Source organism: Triturus cristatus, chromosome 11 (assembly GCF_964204655.1).
Source record: "Triturus cristatus chromosome 11, aTriCri1.1, whole genome shotgun sequence".
Classification (NCBI taxonomy): Eukaryota; Metazoa; Chordata; class Amphibia; order Caudata; family Salamandridae; genus Triturus; species Triturus cristatus.
In genome coordinates, this window is record NC_140594.1 from 962,867,087 (window position 1) to 962,892,116 (window position 25,030).

The window sequence follows — 25,030 nt, forward strand, 5'->3', positions numbered from 1 at the left end:
CTTCAGTGTCAGGACGACCAGCACATCTTGTATTATCTGATATCTAAAGTCCTGGAGCAGGGACTGATTTGTGACATAGGTTGCCCATCACCAAGAGCCAATGTGGCATCTATTTCTTCATTTACTGCGTAGGTCTTACATGGGGGCTATGGGCTTTTCACTGACGTGAGCTTTGCAATCACACGAAAAGAGACAGAAAGGCTAGGCTCTCTCCTTTGCAGACGGGTCGTGTTTATTCCTCCTTCTCCAGGCAGGAATGTGGTTCAGTAGGAGTAAGCAGATAACCGTGCTCAATACTGTCTCGGCACCTCGGACAGGGCCCCTTTGGCTGAGGCCCAAGTGTGCAAGGCCAAGGATACGCAGCTGCAGCTCTCAGAGCGTCTGAGGCCTGAAACCTCTTTTCGGCTCTGACTGAGCCACAAACATGGGTTTTCATGAAAATGCAGGAAAACATGATGCAAAACGTGTAGGCCTCAGTGCAGATTTGTCGTTTCTCTCATGGGAGACTGGATGATGGCAGGCCACGTTATAGCATAAGCATCATGATAGACAGGCCATGGAGGGGATATGCATGGGTTACATGCATGTGTACATAAAGCATTGGGGGGCACATAGGGGACATATAGGTCTCACAATTTTTATTTCCTCAGTTTCATCCCCTAGTGTAGCACCATATCATATCACCACCATGCCACTCTGAGCAACACCGCACTTTCAGACCGTTAACAGTGATAACTACCTACTGTTGACCGCCAGTAGGTAATCCAGAACAAATTACAATAGTTCCTTGATTCTTTTAGCTTTCAAAAATTCTCTCAATTACTGTCTTTCTACTTTTCCATATAAATAGTTTTTTTAATATTCAAGTACACATCGAAGTCAGAAATGCAACGTATTCTGTCAACACACTTTCTAGAACATTCTACAACACGTGGAGGTTAAAAGTTCATCAATGTTTTTAAACCTAACGATATTTTTTTGCAACATTTTCTCGAACATTTAATGGCACGTGCAGGTTAAAAGCTCACGATTGTTTTAAGTTCGAACAGTGCCTTCCCAATGCAAGTAGCAGGTGTGGTTGCGTTGAGCAAATTTTATCCTATAATATGTACTATAATATGTACGTGTAAACTGCTTTTTCTTAACCAATCACAAACATACTTTTCTACAAAACGAATGTGCACCCTACTTTTAAAAAACAATGCTTTTCATCTCCCAATCAGGTACCGTTTTGTAAGCGAAAAGAAACTAGTTCCCCGTCTTTAAACATATCTCTTATTCTACGAAGGAACTGCATGAGCTACAGACATCTTTCCATACCTTCCAGCCATACCTTCAAAATGCTAGTGTGGATCGTAGGACATAGCTATGTTTTCTGGTGCAAGAGGTATGCAGAACAGAGATGTATTGATTTAGACCTAGGTTTACAAAATGTGGACATTAAATGGTTTGGACAGGGAGGATTGAAGTGGCACCAATTGTTGCCTTTGGTTAAAACCTGTTTGCATCTCCAACACCCTGACCTCATGATTGTGCACTGTGGTGGAAACGACCTAGGCACATTGACTGGGGTAGATTTGGAAATGCTTATGAAGGACACCTTTGGACAATTGATATTACTTTTGCCTCAAACTGTCTTTATATATTCCAATATATGCCAAAGACAGAAGTGGAAATGGTCCAAACAATTTTGTCCTCAGATTGAAAAATCTTGGAAAAAAGTCAACAAAGCTGTCTCTGCATATCTCAGAGACCACAAAATGGGGTCCATATAGAACAACAAGATACGTTTTGATATGGCGGATATATACAGAAGTGATGGAGTACACTTCACAGATCAAGGAAACCGAGTTTTCCTGAATAACTTGAAGCTGTGCATCCGCACTTATATGTAGCTCCAACTAATGAACACAAGGGTTCTTTTTAGAGCCACCCTATAACTTACAGCTTAGGCCCGCTATTTTAGGGCCAGATAACGCCAACTCCCACACTCTCGCCAAAATGTATTCTCCACACAGCTGTGGCGCAGCGGCCAGACCATCTCACTTTGCAGCACAGACCTCTTGCTTTGATCCCCAGCTCTACTCACCCATATGGGTGAGTAGTTTGCGCTCTACAAATACCATATCGATTTACCTTCGCACTCCCTATACAACACCACCTAAGCACCATACACAAGCTACAATGTTCTAAACAAAAGTTCATTCAAGTACATATACCTACATGCTGCACTACTTGCACAGATGTGGCACAGCGGCCAGAGCACATGACTTCACAGCATATGACACACAGTTTGGGCTCACGCTTTAATCCCCGACTCCGGCAGCAGCTCAGCTTAGCAACATGAGACTCTAGACAATACCTCACATATATTCCGTACCCCAGGACTTTCATACCAGTACGGGTCAGTAGTTCGTCCTAGTAGTTATACATCCGGACACTACTTCCACAACTGTAGTGCAGCGGCCACGGCACATGACTTCACAGCAGAAGACACACAATTTGGGCTGACGCTTTAATCCCCGAGTCCCGCACCAGCTCACCTTACCCGCATCAGACTCTACCCAATATACCTCACTTAATTTCCGTAGTCCACCACTTACACACCGGTAGGGGTAAATACTTAGCTTCACACCCCCTCTATAGCACACCCTAAACACCCCACAGAGGTTACAGTGCTCCTACCCTCCTATTTCCCACTTCTTTCCCCCTTTTTCCCCCTTTTTTCACCTTACTCACTTCAACGGAATCACAAAATGGCGGCCAACACTTCCTAGTTGCAACCCCTCGCACCGCTCACAGCCAATCAGCAACAAGCTTGTGCTCGTAACGCTCACAGCCAATCAGCAACAAGCTTGTGCTCGTAACGCCTCAGCCAATCAGATGGCAGAATTCCCAAATATCGATATCTGTAAATTTCGATATTTCTCAAAAACTACTGAACGAATTTACACCAAATAAACAAAAGTGTGCTTTCTAGACCAAGACCTTTCTCCCTGCCAAATTTGGGGTAATTCCGTTCACCCGTTCGACCTGTAGCCTTGTCTACATTGTCCTATGGAAAATGCATTGAGAAAACACGTTTTGGGACCCCCCTTTTTTCTCAGCCCCCCCTTGACCAATCACCCCCAAACTTTCAAGATGGGAGCTGATCGAAAAAGAGAAACTTTGTGGATAATTTAGTAAAGATTTGTCAAACGACGCCAAAGTTATAAGCACATGAAAAAAATGTTTTCCTATGGAAACGTGGTCCTAACTATATCTATCTGCTGAACGTAATTACGCCAACTTTGGCAGGGAGAAAGGTCTTGGTCCAGAAAGCACGCTTTGGTTGAAATGGTGTACATCCGGACAGTAGTTTTTGAGATATTAAAGGAAAAAAATGTATATATATTTGGGCGGAGCCTAACTCCCGAGCACAAGCTTGCCTCTGATTGGCTGCTAACTCCTCAAACAGGAAGTGTCCTCTGATTGGCTGCTAACACTTCAAACCAGAAAGTGTTAGCAGCCATCTTGTGCCTCGCATCGAGTGAAAATATAAAACAAAGGTGCCGGAGCTCTGTCTGTGTGAGATATCCCTTTCACACTCCCTCTGCCCACATCACCGTCTCGCAGCTATACCTTTAGAAGGCAGTCCGTCGGCTCACAGCTCTCTACCTTTGTGAGCTAGTACGCTGCTGTGCCTCTTTGTGAGTGGAAGTGCCACATTTGGAAGCGAGAAAGGTCGTGGTCCAGAAAGCATGCTTTTGTTTATACCCCTTTCACGTTCCCTCCACCCACATCACCAGCTCGCAGCTATGCCTTGTGAAGGCAGTCCGTCGGCTCGCAGCTCTCTACCTTTTGCGAGCAAGTACGCTGCTGTGCCTCTTTGCGAGCGGACGCGCCACATTTGGCAGGGAGAAAGGGCGCGGTCCAGAAAGCACGCTTTTGTTTAAATGGGGTAAATCTGTTCAGTAGTTTTTGAGAAATAGCATATTGTACAGATATCGATATTTGAGAATTCTGACATCTGATTGGTTGAGGCGTTACGAGCATGAGCTTGCGGCCCATTGGCTGCGACCTGTTAAGACTAGGAAGTGTTGGCAGCCATTTTGTCATTCAGTCCGTCAGCTCGTATCTCTCCGTAGTTCTACCTCTACGAGGCAATACTGAAAATATACCAGAGCTCTGTCTGTGCGAGATTCCCATTTCATGCTCCCTCTACCACATCACCACTTCGCAGCTATGTCTTTAGAAGCCAGTCCGTCGGCTCACAGCTCTCTACCTTTGCGAGCTAGTACGCTGCTGTGCCTCTACCTCTGCAAGCTAGTACACTGCTGTTCCTTTGGGAGCGGACAGCCTGTAGTTCTCCCTCTGCGAGTCGAGCCCACGGGCCACAGCTGTCCCTCTGCGAGCCTGGGTGCGAACTGTTGATAAGTCACACTATATGAGCATTGAAAAGTCATTTTGTGGTTCAGTCCGTCAGCTCGCATCTGTCCGAGGCAACTCTGTCTGTGTGAGATACCCATTTCAAGCTGCCTCTCCCCACATCAGCAGGTAACGCACCCTCTTCCCACATCACCAGCATACCCCCAACAACCTTCTTGGGCCCGCAAGTCTCCCTCTGTGAACCACCGGTCGGCTCGCAGCTCTTCGGGTGCGACTTCTCGGGCCCGCAGTTGTATCTATGAAGCCAAGTCTGGAAATATACCGCAGGTCTCTGTCTGCGAGATACCCCCTTCACGCTCCCTCTCCCCACATCACTGTTCCTCAGCTATCCCTTTGGAAGCCGACGGCCCGCACCTTTCCCTATACCTGTCAGCCCACAGCCGTTACTCTGCGAGCTGGCCCGCAGCTCTCCCTCTGTGAACTAACGGACAGCAGCTCTCCGTGTACGAGCCAGCCAGTCGGCAGGCAGCTCCTCATCTACAAGCCAGCCTGCCGGCTCGCAAGTCTCTGAGAATGGATGCAATGGAGCCAACGATCATGTAGGTCGGGCTCCCAACACTGCTCCGACACCCCCTAGCAGCAGCATCTTGTCCGTCATCCCCCCTCACCCCCACCCCCCACAAACAAATATGGGGGAATCTGGAACGTAAAAAATTGGCTAATGTTGCACAATTATTAATAAGAAGATGCTTGTGAGGTTGGACAAATACGAATCTTAGTCATGTATGGATTTACATATAAAACATTTTATTTGAACAAAAGAACAAAATAAAAGTAGGTACAGGTATGACGTGTCATCCCACGACAATTTGTGAATCACAGCCTGCAAGACAAAAAGAAAGATGGTGCATCATGCATCCAGCAAAGGAGAGAGTGAGAGAAAGAGAGAAAGAGTGAGGGAGAGGAAGAGAGAGAGAAAGAAAGAAAGAGTGAGAGAGAGAGGAAGAGAGAGAAAGAGAGAAAGAGTGAGATACAAGGAAGAGAGAAAGAGAGAAACAGTGTGAGAGAGAGGAAGAGAGAGAGAGAAAGAGTGAGAGAGAGGAAAAGAAAAAAAGAAAGAATGAGAGAGAGGAAGAGACAGAGAAAGAGAGAAAGTGTGAGAGAGAGAAAGGAAGAGATAGAGACTAAGAGAGAGAAAGAGTGTGAGTGACAGAAAGGAAGAGATGGAGAGGGAGAGTGAGTGTTGACACTGTGGAGAAAATCTTCACCGCTCACCTTTCTGCCACCGGTGTGTCTCCTGCCACGTGCCGGGATATAATGCAGCCCTCAAGTTTAGTCATCTGAAACATAGTATAGAAACAATGATGGCAGAGTACATACAACTGCACACGCGCAATTCTCTGTTTTGCCCTGCGCACTCAGGCTGCTGCACCCCATCGACTCCCGTCGCCCAGAGGTGTCTGTATGGCCTGCACACTCAGGCTGTTGCACACCATCGACTCCTGGCGCCCAGAGGTGTCTGCCCACTGCTGTGCACCCAGGCTGCTACACCCCATCCACTCTCAGTGCCCAGAGGTGACTGCCCATTCCTGCGCATCCAGGCTGCTGCACCCCATCCACTCCCAGTGCCCGGAGGTGTCTGTCCGCTCTTGTGCACCCAGGCTGCTGCACACTATCCACTCCAACTGCCCAGATGTGACTGCCCGCTGCTACGGAAGCAAGCCTCTCTGCTCACCTTCTGCCACTGGCATGTGTGTAAGAGGGTGCACCACATGCCGAAACAACCTTCTCAGGCGTTGCGTACCCGCGGTACAGCAGAGCTCACAATTTAGACTGGGTGTTGATTGTCAGAATGGCCACGCATCATCACAGGCTGCACACGCATTCAGCTCTGGTGGCACTGAGTGGCGGGAGTTCCATGTTGGGGGGGACGACAATCCATGAATCACAGCCTGTTAGACAAAAAGCAAGATAAGATTGCGTGTCATGCGTCCATCAAAGGAGAGAGAGAAAGAGAGAGACAGACAGAAAGAGTGTGAGAAAGGAAGAGAGAGGAAGAGAGAGAAAAAGAAAGAGTGACAGGAAGACAGAGAAAGAGAGAAACAGTAAGAGTGAGAGGAAGAGAGAGAGAAAAAGAAAGAAAGAGTGAGCGGAGGACAGAGAGAAAGAGTGAGCGAGATGAAGAGAGAGAAACAGTGAGAGAGAGAGGAAGAAAGAGAGAAAGAGTGTGAGGAAGAGGAACAGAGAAACAGAGAATAATGAGAGAGAGAGAGAAAAAGAGAGAGAAAGAGTGAGAGAGAGAGAGGAAGAGAGAGAGAAAGAGAGAAACAGTGTGAGAGAGAGGAAGAGAGAGAGAGAAAGAGTGTGAGGGAAATAAAGGAAGAGATGAGGAGGGACAGAGAGTGCCCACACTGTGGACAAAACCCTCACAGCTCACCTTTACACCACCGCTGTGTCTCCAACCACGTGCCGGGACCTAGTGGAGCCCTCAAGCTCCCACATCCGAAACATAGTACAGAATCAGGAATGGCAGAGTATATACGACTGTGCACGCCTAAATCACTGTCCCGCCTTTGTGCATCCAGGCTGCTGCACATCATCCACTTCCACTGCCCAGAGGTGTCTGCCCGCCACTGCGCACCCAGGGTGCTGCACCTCATCCACTCCCACCGCCCAGAGGTGTCTGCCCACCCCTGCGCACCCAGGCCTCACTGCTCACCTTTTCGCTGACAGGGCGCCCTCCACATCATGCAGCCCCGCTCCGCAGGCCACCAGGTCTCACATTTGGTGCTACATCTTGATTTTACCATGGCAGAGGACATATCAGTGCACCCACTATCATCACAGGTTACACACCTGCTCAGCCCTTGCGGTACCACTAACTCAGTGACCAGTGGCGGTAGGCCCCCGCTATTTGATGGCTCATGCCTACACTGCAGTCCAGCAGGGCACACAAAACATGAGCTGTCCAGACCACCGGGACGGGGCATAATCGCAGGCTGCACACACACTCAGCACTTACAATGCCCCTACCTCAGTGGACCGAAATTCACCGTCCCGTGGCGGTGTGCCTGTGCTGGCCGCAGTGCAACCGGTGCACCAATTCTGAAATGGAAATGGCGTGGAGCATGTGCCTCCGGTCGTTTTTATTGGCAGGGACACGTGTCCTGTGATGCCTGCGCTAGATGGGTGTGGTGTGGGTATAAACCAGCCGTCAGGGAGTGGCTGTGGCATACTGAGAACTAGACCTGTGAGCAGCAGATCACTACAATGAAAAGCTGGGCCATGTAGCCTTGTTGTCCCTCCCTGTATGTGTAAACGGATTGGGCTGGCCTGGCGTATTCCAGTCCTGCGTGAGACTGTGAGCAATGACTCCGGAGCTCTGGGTGTGGTTCCATCGTGGGCTGCATGAGGAATCAATTGATGTGGGTGTCCCTGTTGTAGTGGTGCCGCCACCCGGGCCGCAGGTACCAATGTGTCACCCTGTACTCTTGGTATTGTGTGCATTATTATTGGTGGGTGACTTGTGTTCTTCACACATGTTTGGTTGCCACATCTCGCTACATTCAGCTATTGTGTGGCTGAGGGGCCATGCAGTTTTTGGAAGGTCCGCTGTCCTGTTCTGCGCTGCCTCAGTGGTAGTAGGGGGTGGTGGTCTGGGGGGAGGTCCTGAGGGTGGAGGCAGTTGGTTATGTGGCCTTCTTGGGTGTCGGAGGTGCATGAACAGTAGCTCTATGACATGTGTTGGTCTTCAGATGTGATTCAGGGCTGGGCTCCCTTTCACACTGTAGGTAGTCATCCTACTTTATACCAGTAAAAGGCAGATGTTACATTCCTACTTCTAACGCAGCTTATCGCCTGTTTTTGGAACGCACCGCAGATGTGGCTGCTCGTTGAAAATATCGGGCAGTGGTGTTTTCGTGTTATTTTTGTACAGGAACGCCTACTCTGCATATTATTTGCGTTAATTGTCGCTCACATTTGTGGCAATTTTTTGGGGCGGGAGCTATTGCTGGAAAACTGGCGATATTGGCTGTTTTAACCAGTTTGAAAATGGAATGATAATTTTGAATCACTGAAAAAACTATTGATTTAATGAACATTATAATTAGAAATTAACATTTAAAAAAAATTTGAAATTCACTGAAAAAACCATAGGTTTTACAGATGTTATAGTTAGAAATTAGCATTTACGAAACCTTTGAAATTCACTGAAAAAACCAAAGGTTTCAGGGACGTTATAGTTAGTTGGTCATTTCACTTGTATTAAAAACTGAGAAATTCGAACCTTATAGTTAGTAGAGCTAACTATAACTCACGCCCCCGCAATGCACTGCTGATGACTTCACATATTACATTACTCATAACATGGTCAGTAATATCGCTGATGTCATCACTGATGACATCTCAAATGACATCATCCACGTGATAATCTGATGCACCTCCTCACACCCTAATATAACCTTTGATACACCTTCTAAAATACAGACTACCATTTTCGAAACCATAGACAAATCACTAGCAGTTACTATATACCCATTGACTAATTCATAGCTATATCCACACATTCATTCATTCACCCATACAGTTACTCATACATGCAGTCCCTCATCAATACAGCACTATTATATGTACTCATACACCTATACAAACACTCATACACCGTCACTTATCCATAGAGTTATTGACACACCTAGCTAGTTATGTAAAGAATTAATAACACTGCCATTTACTCACCTATACAGTTTTACATTCACCATCTAACCTATTCATACAGATACTAACATATACTTACTCTCTCATACAATCACTGACACAAGCACACACTAATTTATACTGCCACTCTCACAATTACTCACTCTCACATATAGTCATTTATATACTCCAACACTCACATATACTGCCTTTCACATATATACCAATGAGACATACATGCACTCACCAACACACTGATACATACACTCACTCACCCATACAGCTATTTCCACATGCACTATTGAACCCTTACACCCAGTAAATTATCCACTCACACATGTAGGCATAAAGGCACACACCGTCCACCCACCCATACACACAAACACTGAGGCACCCATACAGATACTCATGCAACTAATAAGTAACCCATATAGACAGTCAAGTACCTAATCATAAACCCATGCAGCAGCTTACACAACAACTGAGAGACTGATACAGACATTCACACAGTCTAGTCACTAACCCATGCATTCAGTGAGACACATTTAATCACTAACTTATACAGTCAGTCACACACCTATTAAATGCTCCACCCACACACTTATACAGCAACTTATTCTTCAATACACCTTGGCATTAACGTATATAAAATATATTTAAACTTTACAGAAACACACATTCACTGGATGATGTCATCAGTGATGTCATTTAAAATGTCATCAGTGATGTCATGAGTGATGTCACTGACCATGTCATGAGTGATGTAATATTTGACATCTTCATCAGTGCATTGCGGGGGCGCGAGTTATAGTTAGCTCTACTAACTATAACGTTCAAATTTCTCTGTTTTTGTAAGAGTAAAATGACCAACTAACTATAACGTCCCTGAAACCTATTGTTTTTTCAGTGAATATATATATAGATATATACAAAAGAACTCAATTTTACCGGGGGCCACCAACCCTGCAGAGCGGCCTCTGCCATCAGGAACAGAGAATCCTGTCATAGCATGAAATGCGGAAAGAAAATGCAGAGGCCCAACTCCGACTTAGATGGTGCCATTTATTTATGCATTGTGTCAGTGACAGCAAATTCACTCCTTCAGTCCTTATGCGTTTTGGCATGAATGCCTTGATCACAGGTGAGTGTCTTTAAAACCAAGTGGTCACATGACCTGAGGCAACCTCCTCCAGATCCCAGAATGCACCATAATCATTCATCCAAGTTCGTGCTGTGGTGCTATATTTCCTTTTTGCTTAATAGCGTTTCTTTAAACACCAGAGTCAGAATTACACATTTATATTAATGGTGCAGGCTGCTATTACATTTGCCAAGTGTTTGTTTGTTGCTGCCACTCAACTTACTTGCACCAAATGCAGAGTCTCCAGAGAGAAAATGCAAAATCAAAAAGGAGTCACCCTATTACTGCACATGGGGACAGGGTAAGTGAAGTAAAAGAAACTGTGAGTCCCTTAAAAAATAAGTGGATCAAATTCTATCATCTAACCGATTATGCTACTAAATAAAATTGTTTATATCATGCTCTCAACAAATTCTATAGCCACATTAAACAAATCTTAGTTATCACAATGATCCTCTTATACTCCCAAAAACAGTAATGTTACCAAAGTGCTACATGTACAAAGTCAATTTTTATTCATAATTGTAAGTATTAAAAACGATGTGCAAGATACATAAAAAAGGCTATTTTTCAATGAAAAAGTTCTTCAATCACTATTTGAATTGTACATTCAAATAAAAACCCATACAGTAAATATTACAATAAAAAGGTTAAAACCAGACAACTATATGAAAATCGACGCAGCGTTTCGGTGAATTTCGGTTTAGTCACCTTCTTCAGGACATAGTTTTCTACAGATTTTTTTTTATCAAATAAAGTCATAATACTGTGTGTACATTACTGTTGGTACAGTACTCAAATGGCTAAAAACAATCTTCACTGATATGTTTAGCTTAAAAAATAATCCTTATAAATTACAGCTGTTATCTGGATTTAAAAGGAAAAACAGACAGCATCCTTGGCATTATGGCAGAACCTATACACATATTTACTGACGGTCCTATCTCTATACAATAAACACCAAATCTAGACATTCTTCATGAAATTTTAACAAAAAAACATTAAGTGATCCATACTCTTGTGTTATAACGGTATTTTATCCCTGCATCAAAATCCTATTATTATGTTTATGACTGCAAATGATCCAACATATTTGTTTATGTAGCCTACCTATCAGGAAAATATCCAGACACTGTTTCCCCCGTTTAATCCGGATTGGAACCTCCATATTCAATTAGAATCAAAGAATGTCCTGAAATTTAGACAAATTTCATTAAAATAGACTAATAGTTAGGCCTATCGATGTTTTGTATCGGACATGTAAAACTTTATTAATTTCCTTTAGGACGTACCTTTCTATGTGGTACAATTCCTTGTGGTTTCTGCGTGTGTAGGAGCCACCGATATATATTGTCGCTAATATAAAGCAACCTTAAGGAAAGATATGATGGAAATTGTGAAATTTTATAATATATAAAAAACGGTAGGATTTGGTGAAAAATTAGCAATATAGTCAGTTTTCAACACTTTCACATCAGCTGGTGGACCGTGATTGGACTACCATACGTTCCTAGTGCTCTTTCTATCTTGTGCACTGGTAATACTGAAAGATACAAAATAATATGATATAATTTCTTGACAACAGGTTTTCTTGTATCTTTCCCCCCTTATTTTTAAATATATACTATGTTTATGTTACCTGATTGTGTTGCCGTTCTTTGGTAATTTGAGAAAATGGATGACAGTTTCTATATGGATTAAAATTTCTAAAGACAAAATCACAGGAATTAGTGCGTTTGGATGTATTTTTAACAGCTGTCGCTGCGTTAATAATTTAGTTTGATAGCGTTATAACTATATGCTATATGTTTTCGATCAAAAGACCGGACCGCATTTCTTTTACTTCATGTCAGTAAGACCGGAGTAATTTCATTAAATACCGAAAAAAAGTTTTGTTTAATTCGCTAACGGTTCTGGGGCATACGTGCTGCTTATAGCAATGTTCCCCCATATAATTTGTATCGGTAAGAACGATGTAATACGACTCAATACCGAAGAGAATTTACATACGCTAATGATTGTAGCAATGTTCCATATACAATTGAATAGATATAAATCCCACCTCTAACCTAGACTATTAGATTAGATCTATTTAAACATCACGATTTGGGTATCACATCTGATAGCGTGTTCGGGTAGGGTCTTACTTGTTAAAAGAAATCCGCCCTCCCTGTTCCTACATCAGCGTCTTCCAGGTCAGGATACATGACCTCTCCTAATCCCAGGGTAGTTTAAATACCCTCTATTTAGTCATGTGCTCCAATTACCTTCTGAAGGCCGTATAGTGGTTACTCGTTAATGTCGGGCCATCTTATAATATATAATCATACTTTGTTAGAACCTAATGCCGGGGAAAAGAGGCGGGATTTATCCCATCCAGACAAAATCCTCCTAATAGTTTGCCTTTTTCTTAAGGGAATATCGAACATCTGATATCTAAAATGATTACTTATTAGATTGTATCATTTTACAGAATCGCGAGTTTTTCTCTTTTTTGATTATTAAAAATCAAGGCGATCTCCAGGTCAAAAGCCCTTTAAGGAAAGCTCCTTTTTAGAATTAATAAAAAGCCTCAATAGTACCCCTCAACTAGAACGGGTTTAAAATTACCGATGGTGGCCATTTTGTAATAGGTATTTTTATCATGCGCATAGATGCGGTATTCACTCTAGCGATATAGCATGCTATGGAAATGTTTTAGTCTGGAACTATTCTCTGAACGTTTTAGAATTTTAGGGCCTATTGTATGATTTTCTCCCAATCTTCTTTACTTTTTAAACCTAATTTAAATGTCTGAAATTTAGACATATAAAACTGTTTACTTTTTTTCCGTTTGCTTGTTATATCTCCACCTCGGGTATTTATTTGTATTATTTCTAATACGCACCACTTAAGCTCCTCAATTGTGTGTTTTTTATCTAGCCAGTGTTCAACCAAAGGTGCAATTCTTATGCTAGTTTGGATTGCCAATTTGTGTCATTGATGCGTATTCTAATTTCTCTTGATGTTTATCCTATGTAACCAAAGTTGCATGGGCAAACAATTAAGTAAATCAGGTTCTTAGACCGACAATTTGCCATTGTTTAGAAAAAATGAGTTATATTGTTGTGTTTCACACTTGTGCCCTTCATGATATTATTGCAATTATTGCAAGCACTACAAGGAAATGTCCCATTGGGCAGAGGGGAGTCGGTGATACTAAGTTGTCTCTTATTAATGTAATTCTTGTACGTGAGCACAAGGCAATTTCTGATTGTTCTATTTCTACGAAATGAGAACATAGGTTTTGCTAGTTTCGGTTGGCCCGTCTATTCAGTAAGTACCAATTTCTATTTATAATATTTTTGACCTTGTTGCTGATGTTACTTTAATTCATAACAAAGATCATTGGCATTTGTTGTTCAGTTTGTTTCTGCTCTTTGTTTTCGAAGAAGGACATCTCTATTATAATATGTGGCACGTTTATATACCTGTTTGATGATCCTTCTCGGATATCCTCTCTCTGTCAATCTTCTGGACTGTTTATCAGCATGCATATTATAGTCAAAGATGTTACTGCAATTCCTCCTTATTCTTAGGAATTGCCCGAAAGGTATGTTGTCTTTTTGGCATGCAGCAGGATTGCTTGTGTAATGCAAGATGGTATTTCTGTCTGTGGATTTGGTATACAACTCCACTTGTAGTGATTCCATTATGAATTTAATTTTAATGTCTAGAAAGTCACAACTCTGTTTGTTTATGGAAGATGTAAACTGAAGGTTTTCATCTCCCAAGTTCAACCAGTCAATGAATTCCATAAGTGTTTCTTTGGTACCTGTCCAGATAAAAAAAATATAATCGATATAGAGAGACCAAGCGGATATGTTTTAAAAAAACTGAGCCGCTGGATTAAAAATGTGTTTGTCTCCGAATCTGCTGACGTAGAGGCAGGCCAGACTCGGCGCACAAGTAGCTCCCATGCTAGTCCCTTTCGTTTGTTTGAAGAAGTCTGTTCAAAATAAAAAAATATTATTTTTAAGAATAATTTCAATGCAATCTATGATAAAGAAGGCATGTGCCGTCAGATCTCTCTCACTATCATGTAAGAGATCTGTTATCATTTCAATTGTCGCGTCCTGAGGGATATTGGAATATAAGGCTTCTACATCCAGGGTCACTAGCCATTGTGTCTCGCTATTAAAAGGGAGATTCTCAATTTTACTGATCATCGCAGTTGTGTACTTGATATAAGCTTGTTGTTGGACTACTAGAGGTTGTAAAAAGATATCAACATATTTGCTGAGTGGCTCAGTGAAAGAGTTGATGCTTGACACTATTGGTCTCATCGTGGGGTCATTTATGTTTTTGTGTATTTTAGGTAGTCCGTATAGGGCGGGTATAACCGGATGAGAATTATTTAGGAAGTTGAATTCGTCCTCACAGATAATATCCTCTTTTGCTAATCGTAAAAGATTGGTTACTTTCTGCATTAGGGTGTTCCACTCGTTTCGGTTTGATTTCTGGTGGTGTAGTGTGTTATTTAGGAGGGACATCATTCTTCCATTATAGTCTGTAGTGTCAAAAATCACAATTCCTCCGCCTTTATTGGCAGGTTTTATGGTTATACTATCGCATTGTTCAAGAGAAGACAATGCCGTACGTTGTTGTAATGTTATAATTTTATCCTTCCAGATTTTTTTATCTAGGAGATCTTCCACACTTTTGTCTACCGCTCTTTCAAAGACTTCTATGTCTTCGTGAACTTGTTGTAAAACTGGTGTCTGTGTAGATTTTGGCTTCAGGCCAGATTTATTAACAGTGGGAATTTTTTCTTTTCCCTTAAAAAAACAATTTAAACGTACTTTTCTAAAAAATAAATTGGATGTCTCTCGCTAAGCTATACCTATCTAAGGGGGAGGTGAGGGCATATCCCAGCCCTTTTTCCAATACAGTCACCTCCTCCGCCGTCAATTCCCTATGTGAAAGGTTTATAATGGGTGCCTTATCCCTTAATCCCAATGTTTCTGACTCCTTGTATATGGACGATTCTGTATGGGGTTTTGAGTAAAAAGAAACCTCCCTCTGGCTCTGCCCCTGTCCTGGCCGCGATTGGTTGGACGCTTGTCTAAAAAAGAGAATGTCTCTCTACTGGTGCTAGGAGTGGCCTCCCTGTTGTTGGTATTGTAATCTTCTTTCGATGGTTCGTTTTCAGACTCCGAACTTGTGTAGGTGTTTTCTAAAAACATTACTTTTTTGCGTGAGAAAGTTCTCTTCTGTTGTGACCAATTTCTCTTGTTATTGTAGGGTTCCTCCCTAGGTCTATCGAAAAAGTCTTTTTGTAAATATCGGTAAACCTGTTCCATATTATATTTTGAGATGTCATTCCTTAATATGTTCGCTTTTTTATTAAAAAGATTGTCTCTGTAACCTGAGACATCTTTTTGAATTTCTTCTAGTTTCTTTTTCGCTTCCTCAAGGGCAGTATTATCTCTGAATTTTAGCTCCATTTCTTCAATTTCTTTCTTCTCTATTATTAAAACCTCATGTGCTGTTTCTATAATTAAGAGTATCCAATCACGTCTGCACCTATTTGCGATAATGGTCCAATTTTCGAAGAATCTCTTATTTTTAATAAAAACACCAGGTTCATTACTCACTTGGAGTCCACTAGTTATTATGCCTTTTTTACAATACTCGATTAAAAAATCGGCATGGAGTTCAGTTCTTATTGCCTTTTTTTTAAGGTTCCAAAGGATTTTCCATTGTTCCTCATCATTATTAGTAATTGTGATGGAGGTAATATCTTTGGAGGTACCATTAATAATTTTATTAAATTGGTCCCCTGTAAACCCGTATGTCTTAAGGCTGTCCATATTATTAGGGCTCTGATTTTTTAATATAATAATCAGAAATGTATGTAAAATCTCCCAGCTAACAAGCTGTATAAAATGCGAAATCAAAAAGGAGTCACCCTATTACTGCACATGGGGACAGGGTAAGTGAAGTCAAAGAAACTGCGAGTCCCTTAAAAATATGTGGATCAAATGCTATCATCTAACCGATTATTCTAATAAACAAAATTGTTTATATCGTGCTCTCAACAAATTATATAGCCACATTCAACAAATCTTAGTTATCACAATGATTCTCTTATACTTCCAAAAAACAGTAATGTTACCACAGTGTTAGATGTACAAAGTAAATTTTTATTCATAATTGTAAGTATTAAAAATGATGTGCAAGATACATAAAAAAGGTTATTTTCAATTAAAAAGTTCTTCAATCAATATTTGAATTGTACATTCAGAAAAAAACTCATACAGTAAATATTACAATAAAAAGGGTAAAACCAGAAAACTATATGAAAGTAGATGCAGCGTTTCGGTGAATTTCGGTTTAGTCACCTTCTTCAGGACCTAGTTTTCTACAGATATATTATACAAAAAAAATTGAGAGAGAAACATCTCCCTCATCTCTCTTTGTCACTCACAGAACCAAAATACCACGGAAGTCCAAATGTCTGGTCTGCTAGCAAGCAGGTCATGCCCCCTCCATAATATGCACAAAAAACTCCATTTTGCCAGGGGCCACCAACCCTGCAGAGCGGCCTCTGTCATCAGGAATGGAGAATCCAGTCATAGCATGAAATTTTACTTGAGATAATTATACCTGTGAATTTCAGTGGTTTTGTTAATTTTAAATGGTATGTTTTAATAACCTCCCCCCAGCACCCTGAGGAAATATGAATTTTGTGATCAGTTATGTCCCCTATCGTAGACCCCAACGGCTCCATGTGCATGCTATAAGTACATGTATGTTCTCTCCAGTTCCAGTTATGAAGACGCAAATACATGTGCGTCCACCGTCAACATGTCCTCTTTCAGATCCGCCATGAATGGGTCAGATATTCCATTCCTAAGTATGAAAGGCCACCGACTTTATGTAGTTCACTTTCCACATTTTACAGATTCAGGCGAGTAGGCCCTGAATTCTGCCATCAAGCCTTTTCTGCCTTCTGCCTCTGAAAGCTCCAGTCCGAGCCCGCATATGTATCCATGAACTTTGTCCTACTCCCTGCGCGGCTAACGGTGCCTGATCCAGCCTGTTGCCTGCCAAAAACTGTATTTCACCTTCAAGATTATCTGCTCCGCTCCTCATCCGATGCATTCCTGTCTAGTAGTTTAGGTAAACATTCTTCCAGCTACAGTGCAAAGGGCCAGGCCTCACTGTCCTCATGCAAGTAATTCATAGCCCCTGTTACCATGGAAGATTCCTGCCCCCTCGCATCTCATGTAGACACTTAGACGCTTGTACACGCACTAACAGTCAGTATAGAATAGATTCCGTCCGAGAGACCTTTCCTTTTGGATAATACAGTTCTTTAAACATAAGATATTAGATATGATTCGGGATTAGTTTGACATGACCCCCCAGACTTCTGTCTCCGCATGTAGAGCTAAATGTCAAGTCCCCTTCACCCTCTAGTTGCACGTCAATCACACGTCATGCGGCTGCGCGCGCATCTCTGCCAAATATTTCTGCTGACATTGCAGGATTCTCTTATGGATCCACCCACTTGTGACATCATGTTTAATGACGTATTTAGTTACGCCTATGTTTACGCCTTTTTCATTACGTATGTGTATCATATCTGTATTATCAGCTGTTACGCCTCTTGCATCTGTCTTAATGTAATACTTTTCATATAAATATCATTACTTGTCAATAATGTATTGCCTTCCCTTCCTGAACCTTCGTGGTGATGGAATTTGAAGCCTGCAGTTCGAACTGTAATTCCTTTGTAGAGGAATAAAGCCTTTTAGAACCTCTAATACCACGGATTCTGCCTCTTATATTTACGGAGTTATTCTTACTAGACTTTACCGCATAAAAAATAGTACCGGTAATGAAATATTTACCACATAGATTGGCGCCCGAATAGGGACACTTTCTCATCTCACGCGCCGGAGGTGCGTTGCAGGCCCGGTCTCCTGCCACAGCTGAACGGACAAAAACGCGTACCCGCAGGATTTCCTGTATCTCCCTCCGGCCAAGCGGGGGTGACTGAGGCTGCGATCAACACCCAGACAAGGCGGTGAGAAGTGCGAAGTATCCCGACCAGAGCCTAGCTGAGAGAGCAAGATCCGAGGTATGCAGAGGCCCACCAGGTTCCGAAGTTCCGAGTCCAGTCGAGTCGAGTCCAGCCCGGTCCAGTTTCAGTTCAGTTCCGAGGCCTTCCGTTCCGCGCTACCCGGTGAGTACCATTGCCGGGGAGGCATTTAAACGTGCACATAGTCTGTGCCGGTCAAGACGGGTTTGGGTACACAAATCCGGTCTGCACTGTTTTAGCAGTGTATCTGTACTGTTTAGCAGTATATCTAGTATGTCTTGCATATAATTCAGTATTTTCTAGTGTCAGTATTATGTCAGTAACTAGTTTTCTATTAGTTATCATTGTTCGTTAAATGTTAAATGTTTAATGTCTTAAGTACGTTCTATACATTGTGGTGTGAATGATTGGTCATTATTGTGTTTATTGTATTAAGTCTGTTCAAGATTAAGTAACCAGATCTAAAAATGCCGCTCTTTTCGAAATTAAGACAGATCAAAACTAGAAAAGGGGTACTCGAAGAAGCTGTTCCCATTCCACCTAGGGACACTCCAGGGTACTTCATGTATCATAAGCATGGCCTAGATGCCGTGTTATTTCTTGATTTATGGGTGGACTACACCAAGGATTTGCCAGAAAGTCAGAGATGGCCCGCAGCGGGGACCTGGGATGCAGATTGCATCATGAGAGTAGAAGAAGAATTATGGAAAAAGAAAGCCAGACAGTCACAGAAAGATGCCATTGAATTATGGCGTAAAGAATCATATAGACGTACAGAAAAAGCGCTCAGACAAGAAGAGAAAGGTAGGGAGAATTCGAATAAAACCCGAGAAAATTTATTAATTGAGGAAGGTACCCGAGTAAAAACAGAACAAGTAGACAGACAACGAAACACTCTTATGAATGGTATCTATCCTCTTCTGGCCGAAGGGTTACCTCAGGCCACCCCGGAAATACCGAAAAACTTGACACCACCATTACTCCCGATGAAAGCACATCCTAAAACAGCAAAAGATGTTTTCCTTTCCTCCTATTTAGATGACGTAGCCCCCGAGTATGCTAATACCATACCACACACACCGCTTGCCGATGGTGTTCAACACCAAGAGCATCCGTCTGTATCTCCGCAGCAACAAACTCCTGCACAAGTTCCAACAGGTCCGTCCGTTTCTACTGTTTTTCCCGCATCTACAATTTCTATCTTACGTCCAACAAATCCTTTCTTGCCCAGCACCTCAGATGGTGCTACAGGAGGTACGACAGACATGTTTGCCACACCGCCGCGAAATAAACAGACCCTTAGAGATTTAGCACTCCAACGTACACCCCAACTAGCGACATACGACATGTTTAAAGAACATCTTGTGGATTGTAGATACGATCCAGTGCCAGGTAAACAGGACAGATTGCTACTATCATCACTACGTATACGACGAGCTACATTGTATTTAATGACGATACCAGGAATGGTTGAACACCTAGACAATATATATCACTTTGTCCAAACAGGGCGAGGCCCAGAAAGTATTAACGAAGCTATGGAATACCAGAAAGTGGATGTACAAAGACAACTACTACGTTTTTTCATAAACTGCGTGATCAGGAACCAAGACAGACCTGAGGCAGATCATGATACCATGCAAAAACTTGCCAAATGGGGCCAGAACATATCAGACGAGAAACATGATAGACAGGCGTGTATAATCGCCATGTATCGAAAGATCCGCAAGGAAGTAGAACGAATACATAAAGAAAGACGAGAAGTAGACAGAATTGAATCAGAGGGAGAGGAGGAGCAAGAATCAGAACAATTAGAAACGATAGCTTACGTAGGTAGAGGAAGACCCCATAATAATACTAGAGGCTTTAATGATCCGATACGTCCGATACGTCCAGAATGTAACAGACATTTTCAAACACCTATGTTAAATACAAGGTCCCCTGAACACCTATTCCAAGCCGCTGATAAATTACTCCGAGACCGAAGGGGGTACCATATGCTCGATTCCATGGACGAACAAGAATTAGCTAGGTCAGCAGTACTATGGGCTGACAGTCCCAGCAAATACAGTGATGATGCACTAACACACACGTTTCTGAATCTTGCCCCAGACGAACAGCGTTTAGCTAGTATATACATGATTCAACACCTCCTTATATTATATAAAAGCCAACACTCCGATCCTGGACCCTTACCTGACATATTGACCGAATTACTCACGAATAAATGGAGAGGGTCAAGTACTGATTTAATTAAAGAAATTCTAGAATTTCGAAACAAGTATACAGTTTTCGTATACCCAGAACACGTTCCAGTTCCCACTATGGGAAGAAAAATGTATCACATAGATAGACAGAATCCGTTACGCGAAGTACACCCAATCAGAGGTGAAGATAATAACTTTACACGCGTGTTTGTGTACACGCCTATAACTAAAATTGAATTATTAGAAATGAAGAAAGTAGTACCCAGCCATGACAAGGATCCAGCAGGTTTCCACCGTGAGATAAAAGACATGTTGCTCATGGGAGAGTATACCTACCCCGACATTATGAAAATATTGAAAGTGTTAATGCCTGCCGGTGTTTACGAGAAACTCAAAGAAAAGGAATGGGAGGTGGGAGACCAAAAGATAGATTGGACAGCATTAGAAAACGAAGAAAAGGCCCGAGCTGCAGGATCAGGGCTTAGGGAAAAGACTACAGCACTACCAGGATTACTAGTGCAGGTACTGCCACGTTTATTAACTACGAAAAAAGAAGACTGGGGTGCAATCTCAGCCTGTAAACAAAAGCAAGATGAAGACACTAGTGATTTCTATTCCAGATTTGAAAAATGTTTTGGTATCAATAGTGGCATAAAAGCAAGTAGCGAGTCATATCCACATCTGTTTGTGATAAAATTAGTTGAAAATTCCCTGCCGCAAGTTAAGAATAGAGTATTGAAATTTGAGAGTACCTGGCAAGGTAACACCCCATCACAGATGTTACAGATGTTACAATATCACCACAATAGAATTAGAGAAGAACAAGAACATGAACAAAGACGTATGAAAGATACGAAAATGAAAATGCTTGTTGCTCAGTCAGTTCCAGCTGATGGTCATAAAAAGGGTGATTCCGCAGGTCCGACGAAAGGGACATGCAACTATTGTAAACAACAAGGTCATTATATACACGATTGTCCAGTTCTGAAACATAATATCGCCACAGGTAGAACCCAGGAAAGACCACGTCCACCTAGACAGGATCAGAATCAACAACAAATCCCTCAGCATGCACAATCTAGGTCAGCTCCGCAACAACTAGCTCCGCAACAGGCAGCTCCACAACAGATGGTAGCACCACCACAAGCACAGCCTATTGCTGCCACACAAGCAACAACGCAACAGATGTATCAGTATGCACAAGCAGATTATCCCGATTATCAGCGATACACATGAAATAGCCTAGAGAGGGAAGTTGGCTTACCCCTTATTGAGGTTCCTGTAGATCAAGAGGGACCTTATGTACATAGTGAACTATTAGGGGAAGACAGAAAGTTTTTACTTGATACAGGGGCAAGCAGAACAACTATACGACGCAGTGAAGTTCCAGGGGCACCCCTCTCAGGCTCACAGAATATTTCCCTTGGATTCTCAGGAAAGCCTATCATTAATGAAGTAACGCAACCCCTTCCACTTACGGTTGGTCCATTGACACGTACTACAGATTTATTGCTTACTAAATCATGTCCAGAAAACTTGTTAGGTATAAAAACATTGAAAGCTCTAGGAGCCATAATATGTTGTTCTCCGGAAGGAGTACGATTATTTTTACGTGACTTCAAAGGTCACTACGTGTCCAGAGACATGGATCACCGGCTGCAGAATTTACCTACACATCTATGGGCACAAGGCCCAACTGATGTTGGTTGTATGAACATTACACCATATCGAGTCACACTAAAAACAGGAGTAGTACTACCACGAATGCGACAATACAAGTTACCACCAGATGCTGTTGTGGCTTTGCTGCAAATCATTGACGAGCTCATTGCACAAGGAGTGGTTGTAGAAACCGACTCCAATGTATGTAATTCCCCGATAATTCCGATTCTTAAAAGAACGGATCCAAAAGCATCACCAGTATATCGATTAGTTATTGATCTGCGCGAATTAAATAAATGTATTGTACCACAATACCCTGTGGTCCCAGATATCTCTTCATTACTAACAGCTATTGACTCAGAAGCAACGTTCTTTACTGTGATTGATCTCAAGAATGCTTTCTTTAGCGTCCCAATAGATCCGGAAAGTCAATATTTGTTCGGATTCAGTTTAAATGGACGAAGTTTTAAATTCACACGCGCACCTCAAGGATTTACAGAAAGCCCCAGCATCTATAGCCAAGCACTGAAACGAGAACTTGACAGTATCCACATGCCAATTAACACTGCCTTGCTTCAATATGTCGATGATCTGCTGATCACCGCCCGAAGCGAACCTGAATGTGAAACAGCGTCACTGACGGTTTTAAAATTTCTGGCCGACAAGGGGCACAAGGTGTCCCCTTCTAAGCTGCAATTCTGTGTCCAGCAAGTTGTTTACCTTGGGCACTCGCTGTCCAAGGAGGGAAGACAGCTTACACCCAACCGCATCCAGTTAATTGCTAACATGTCACCACCAAAGACACAAAAGGAGGTGCGGGCTTTTATGGGTCTCACTTCATACTGTAGGCAGTGGATCCCCCAATATGCATTTCTAGCAAAACCACTCATCCAGTTGACAACACAGGAGGCAGCCACATCGACTGTCCTCCCTTGGACTCAAGAACATACACATGCCTTTGAAAGCTTAAAGAAAGCTTTATGTCAAGCACCTGTTTTAGCAACACCATGTTACAGTAAGCCTTTTACACTCTTTGTTACAGAACGCGAAGGTACTGCCTTGTCAGTACTCACTCAGGAACAAGCAGGATCACACACACCATGTGCTTATTTCTCTAGTACATTAGATCCAGTAGCTCAGGCTCTTCCTGCGTGCCTGAAATCAGTGGCAGCAACAGCTTTAGCAATCAGACAAAGCGATGCCATAGTGTTAGGACATCAATTGACAGTACAAGTACCACACGCAGTAGAGGTTCTCTTGAACCGCACACAAACACAACACTTGACTATAGCGAGACTCACCGGTTATGAATTAACATTGTTTCAGCCACACATAGAAATCAGACATTGTAATACGTTAAATCCTGCCACACTTTTGCCAGTAAATGGAACAGATCCATTAGCACATGATTGTATTGAAGTCATTACTATCACGACGAAACCCAGACAAGACTTGACAGATATCCCTTTATCAGATCCAGACTTGACATTGTATGTAGATGGTTCATGTATGAGAACAAGTACAGGAGAGTTAGTGGCCGCTTACGCAGTCACAACAGACACTGAAGTCATTGAAACAAATTGTATTAACACTTTGTCAGCTCAAGCAGCAGAGCTCATCGCTCTGACACAAGCCTGTATTCAAGCCAAAAATAAGAAAGTCAACATATACACAGATTCACGTTATGCATTCGGAGTCGTCCATGACTTCGGCGTACTGTGGCGAGAGAGAGGTTATTTAACTTCTCACGGTGCCCACATCCAACACGGACCCCTCATTCAAGCCCTATTAGACGCGATTCATCTACCTACTGCAATATCGATTATGAAATGCAAAGCTCATACAAAAGTTACCGATATCATTTCTCAGGGTAATGACCTAGCTGACAGAACAGCTAAACAGACTGCTCAGAATCAGACTCATACAACTGACACGACAAAGACAATAGTTCCGACACCAACACATTGCATGACAGTTAAGGATCCCGCCCTTGATGTAATTGACATACAGACACATGCTACACCAGAAGAAATAAAGAAATGGACTGAATTAGGAGGGATCCAAACGGATCAAGGATGGATGACGAAGGAAAAATCCATATGGTTTCTTCCCGACTCCATGGTTCAAGTCATCATTAACACAATACATAGTCCAGCGCACCTAGGAGAAAAAGCTATGCTAGACAGCATTCAACACATTTGGTTCAACAAACACTTGCGAGCAGCAGCCAAACAGAAAGTACGTACCTGTATGATATGTTGTCAGTTTAATCCAGGTAAAAGCATCCCCGTAGAGCAGGGTGGATTTCAACCTCCCGATCATGCTTTTGAAGTCCTCCAGATGGATTATATCCAGATGGAACGATGTCGAGGATTCAAATATGTTCTCGTAGTTGTTTGTGCTCTTTCCCGTTGGACAGAAGCTTACCCGGTTTCAGATTACACTGCCCCGACTACTGCCAAACAGCTAGTTCGAGAATTCTTCCCACGATATGGTTTGCCACGTGTTGTCTACTCAGATAACGGCCAGCCATTCTCATCCGAACTAATGAAACACGTTTCACTTTTGTTAGGTTACCAATGGAAATTCCACTGTGTCCGACATCCCGAGGCAGCAGGTCTCGTGGAGCGCCATAATCAGACTCTGAAAATCAGATTGTCCAAAATATGTAGAGAAAAAGGAGTCGATTGGATAGTAGCCTTACCAGTTGCGCTCTTTTACATGAGAATGGTAGCACATTCTCGAACAGGGCTATCCCCGTACGAGGTGATCTTCGGTAGACCACCAAATATGTGGGGGACGCCTATACCTCGCAAAATAACTGATGTTGACTGTAATATGCTGACAGATTACCTGGCTTCCTTGATG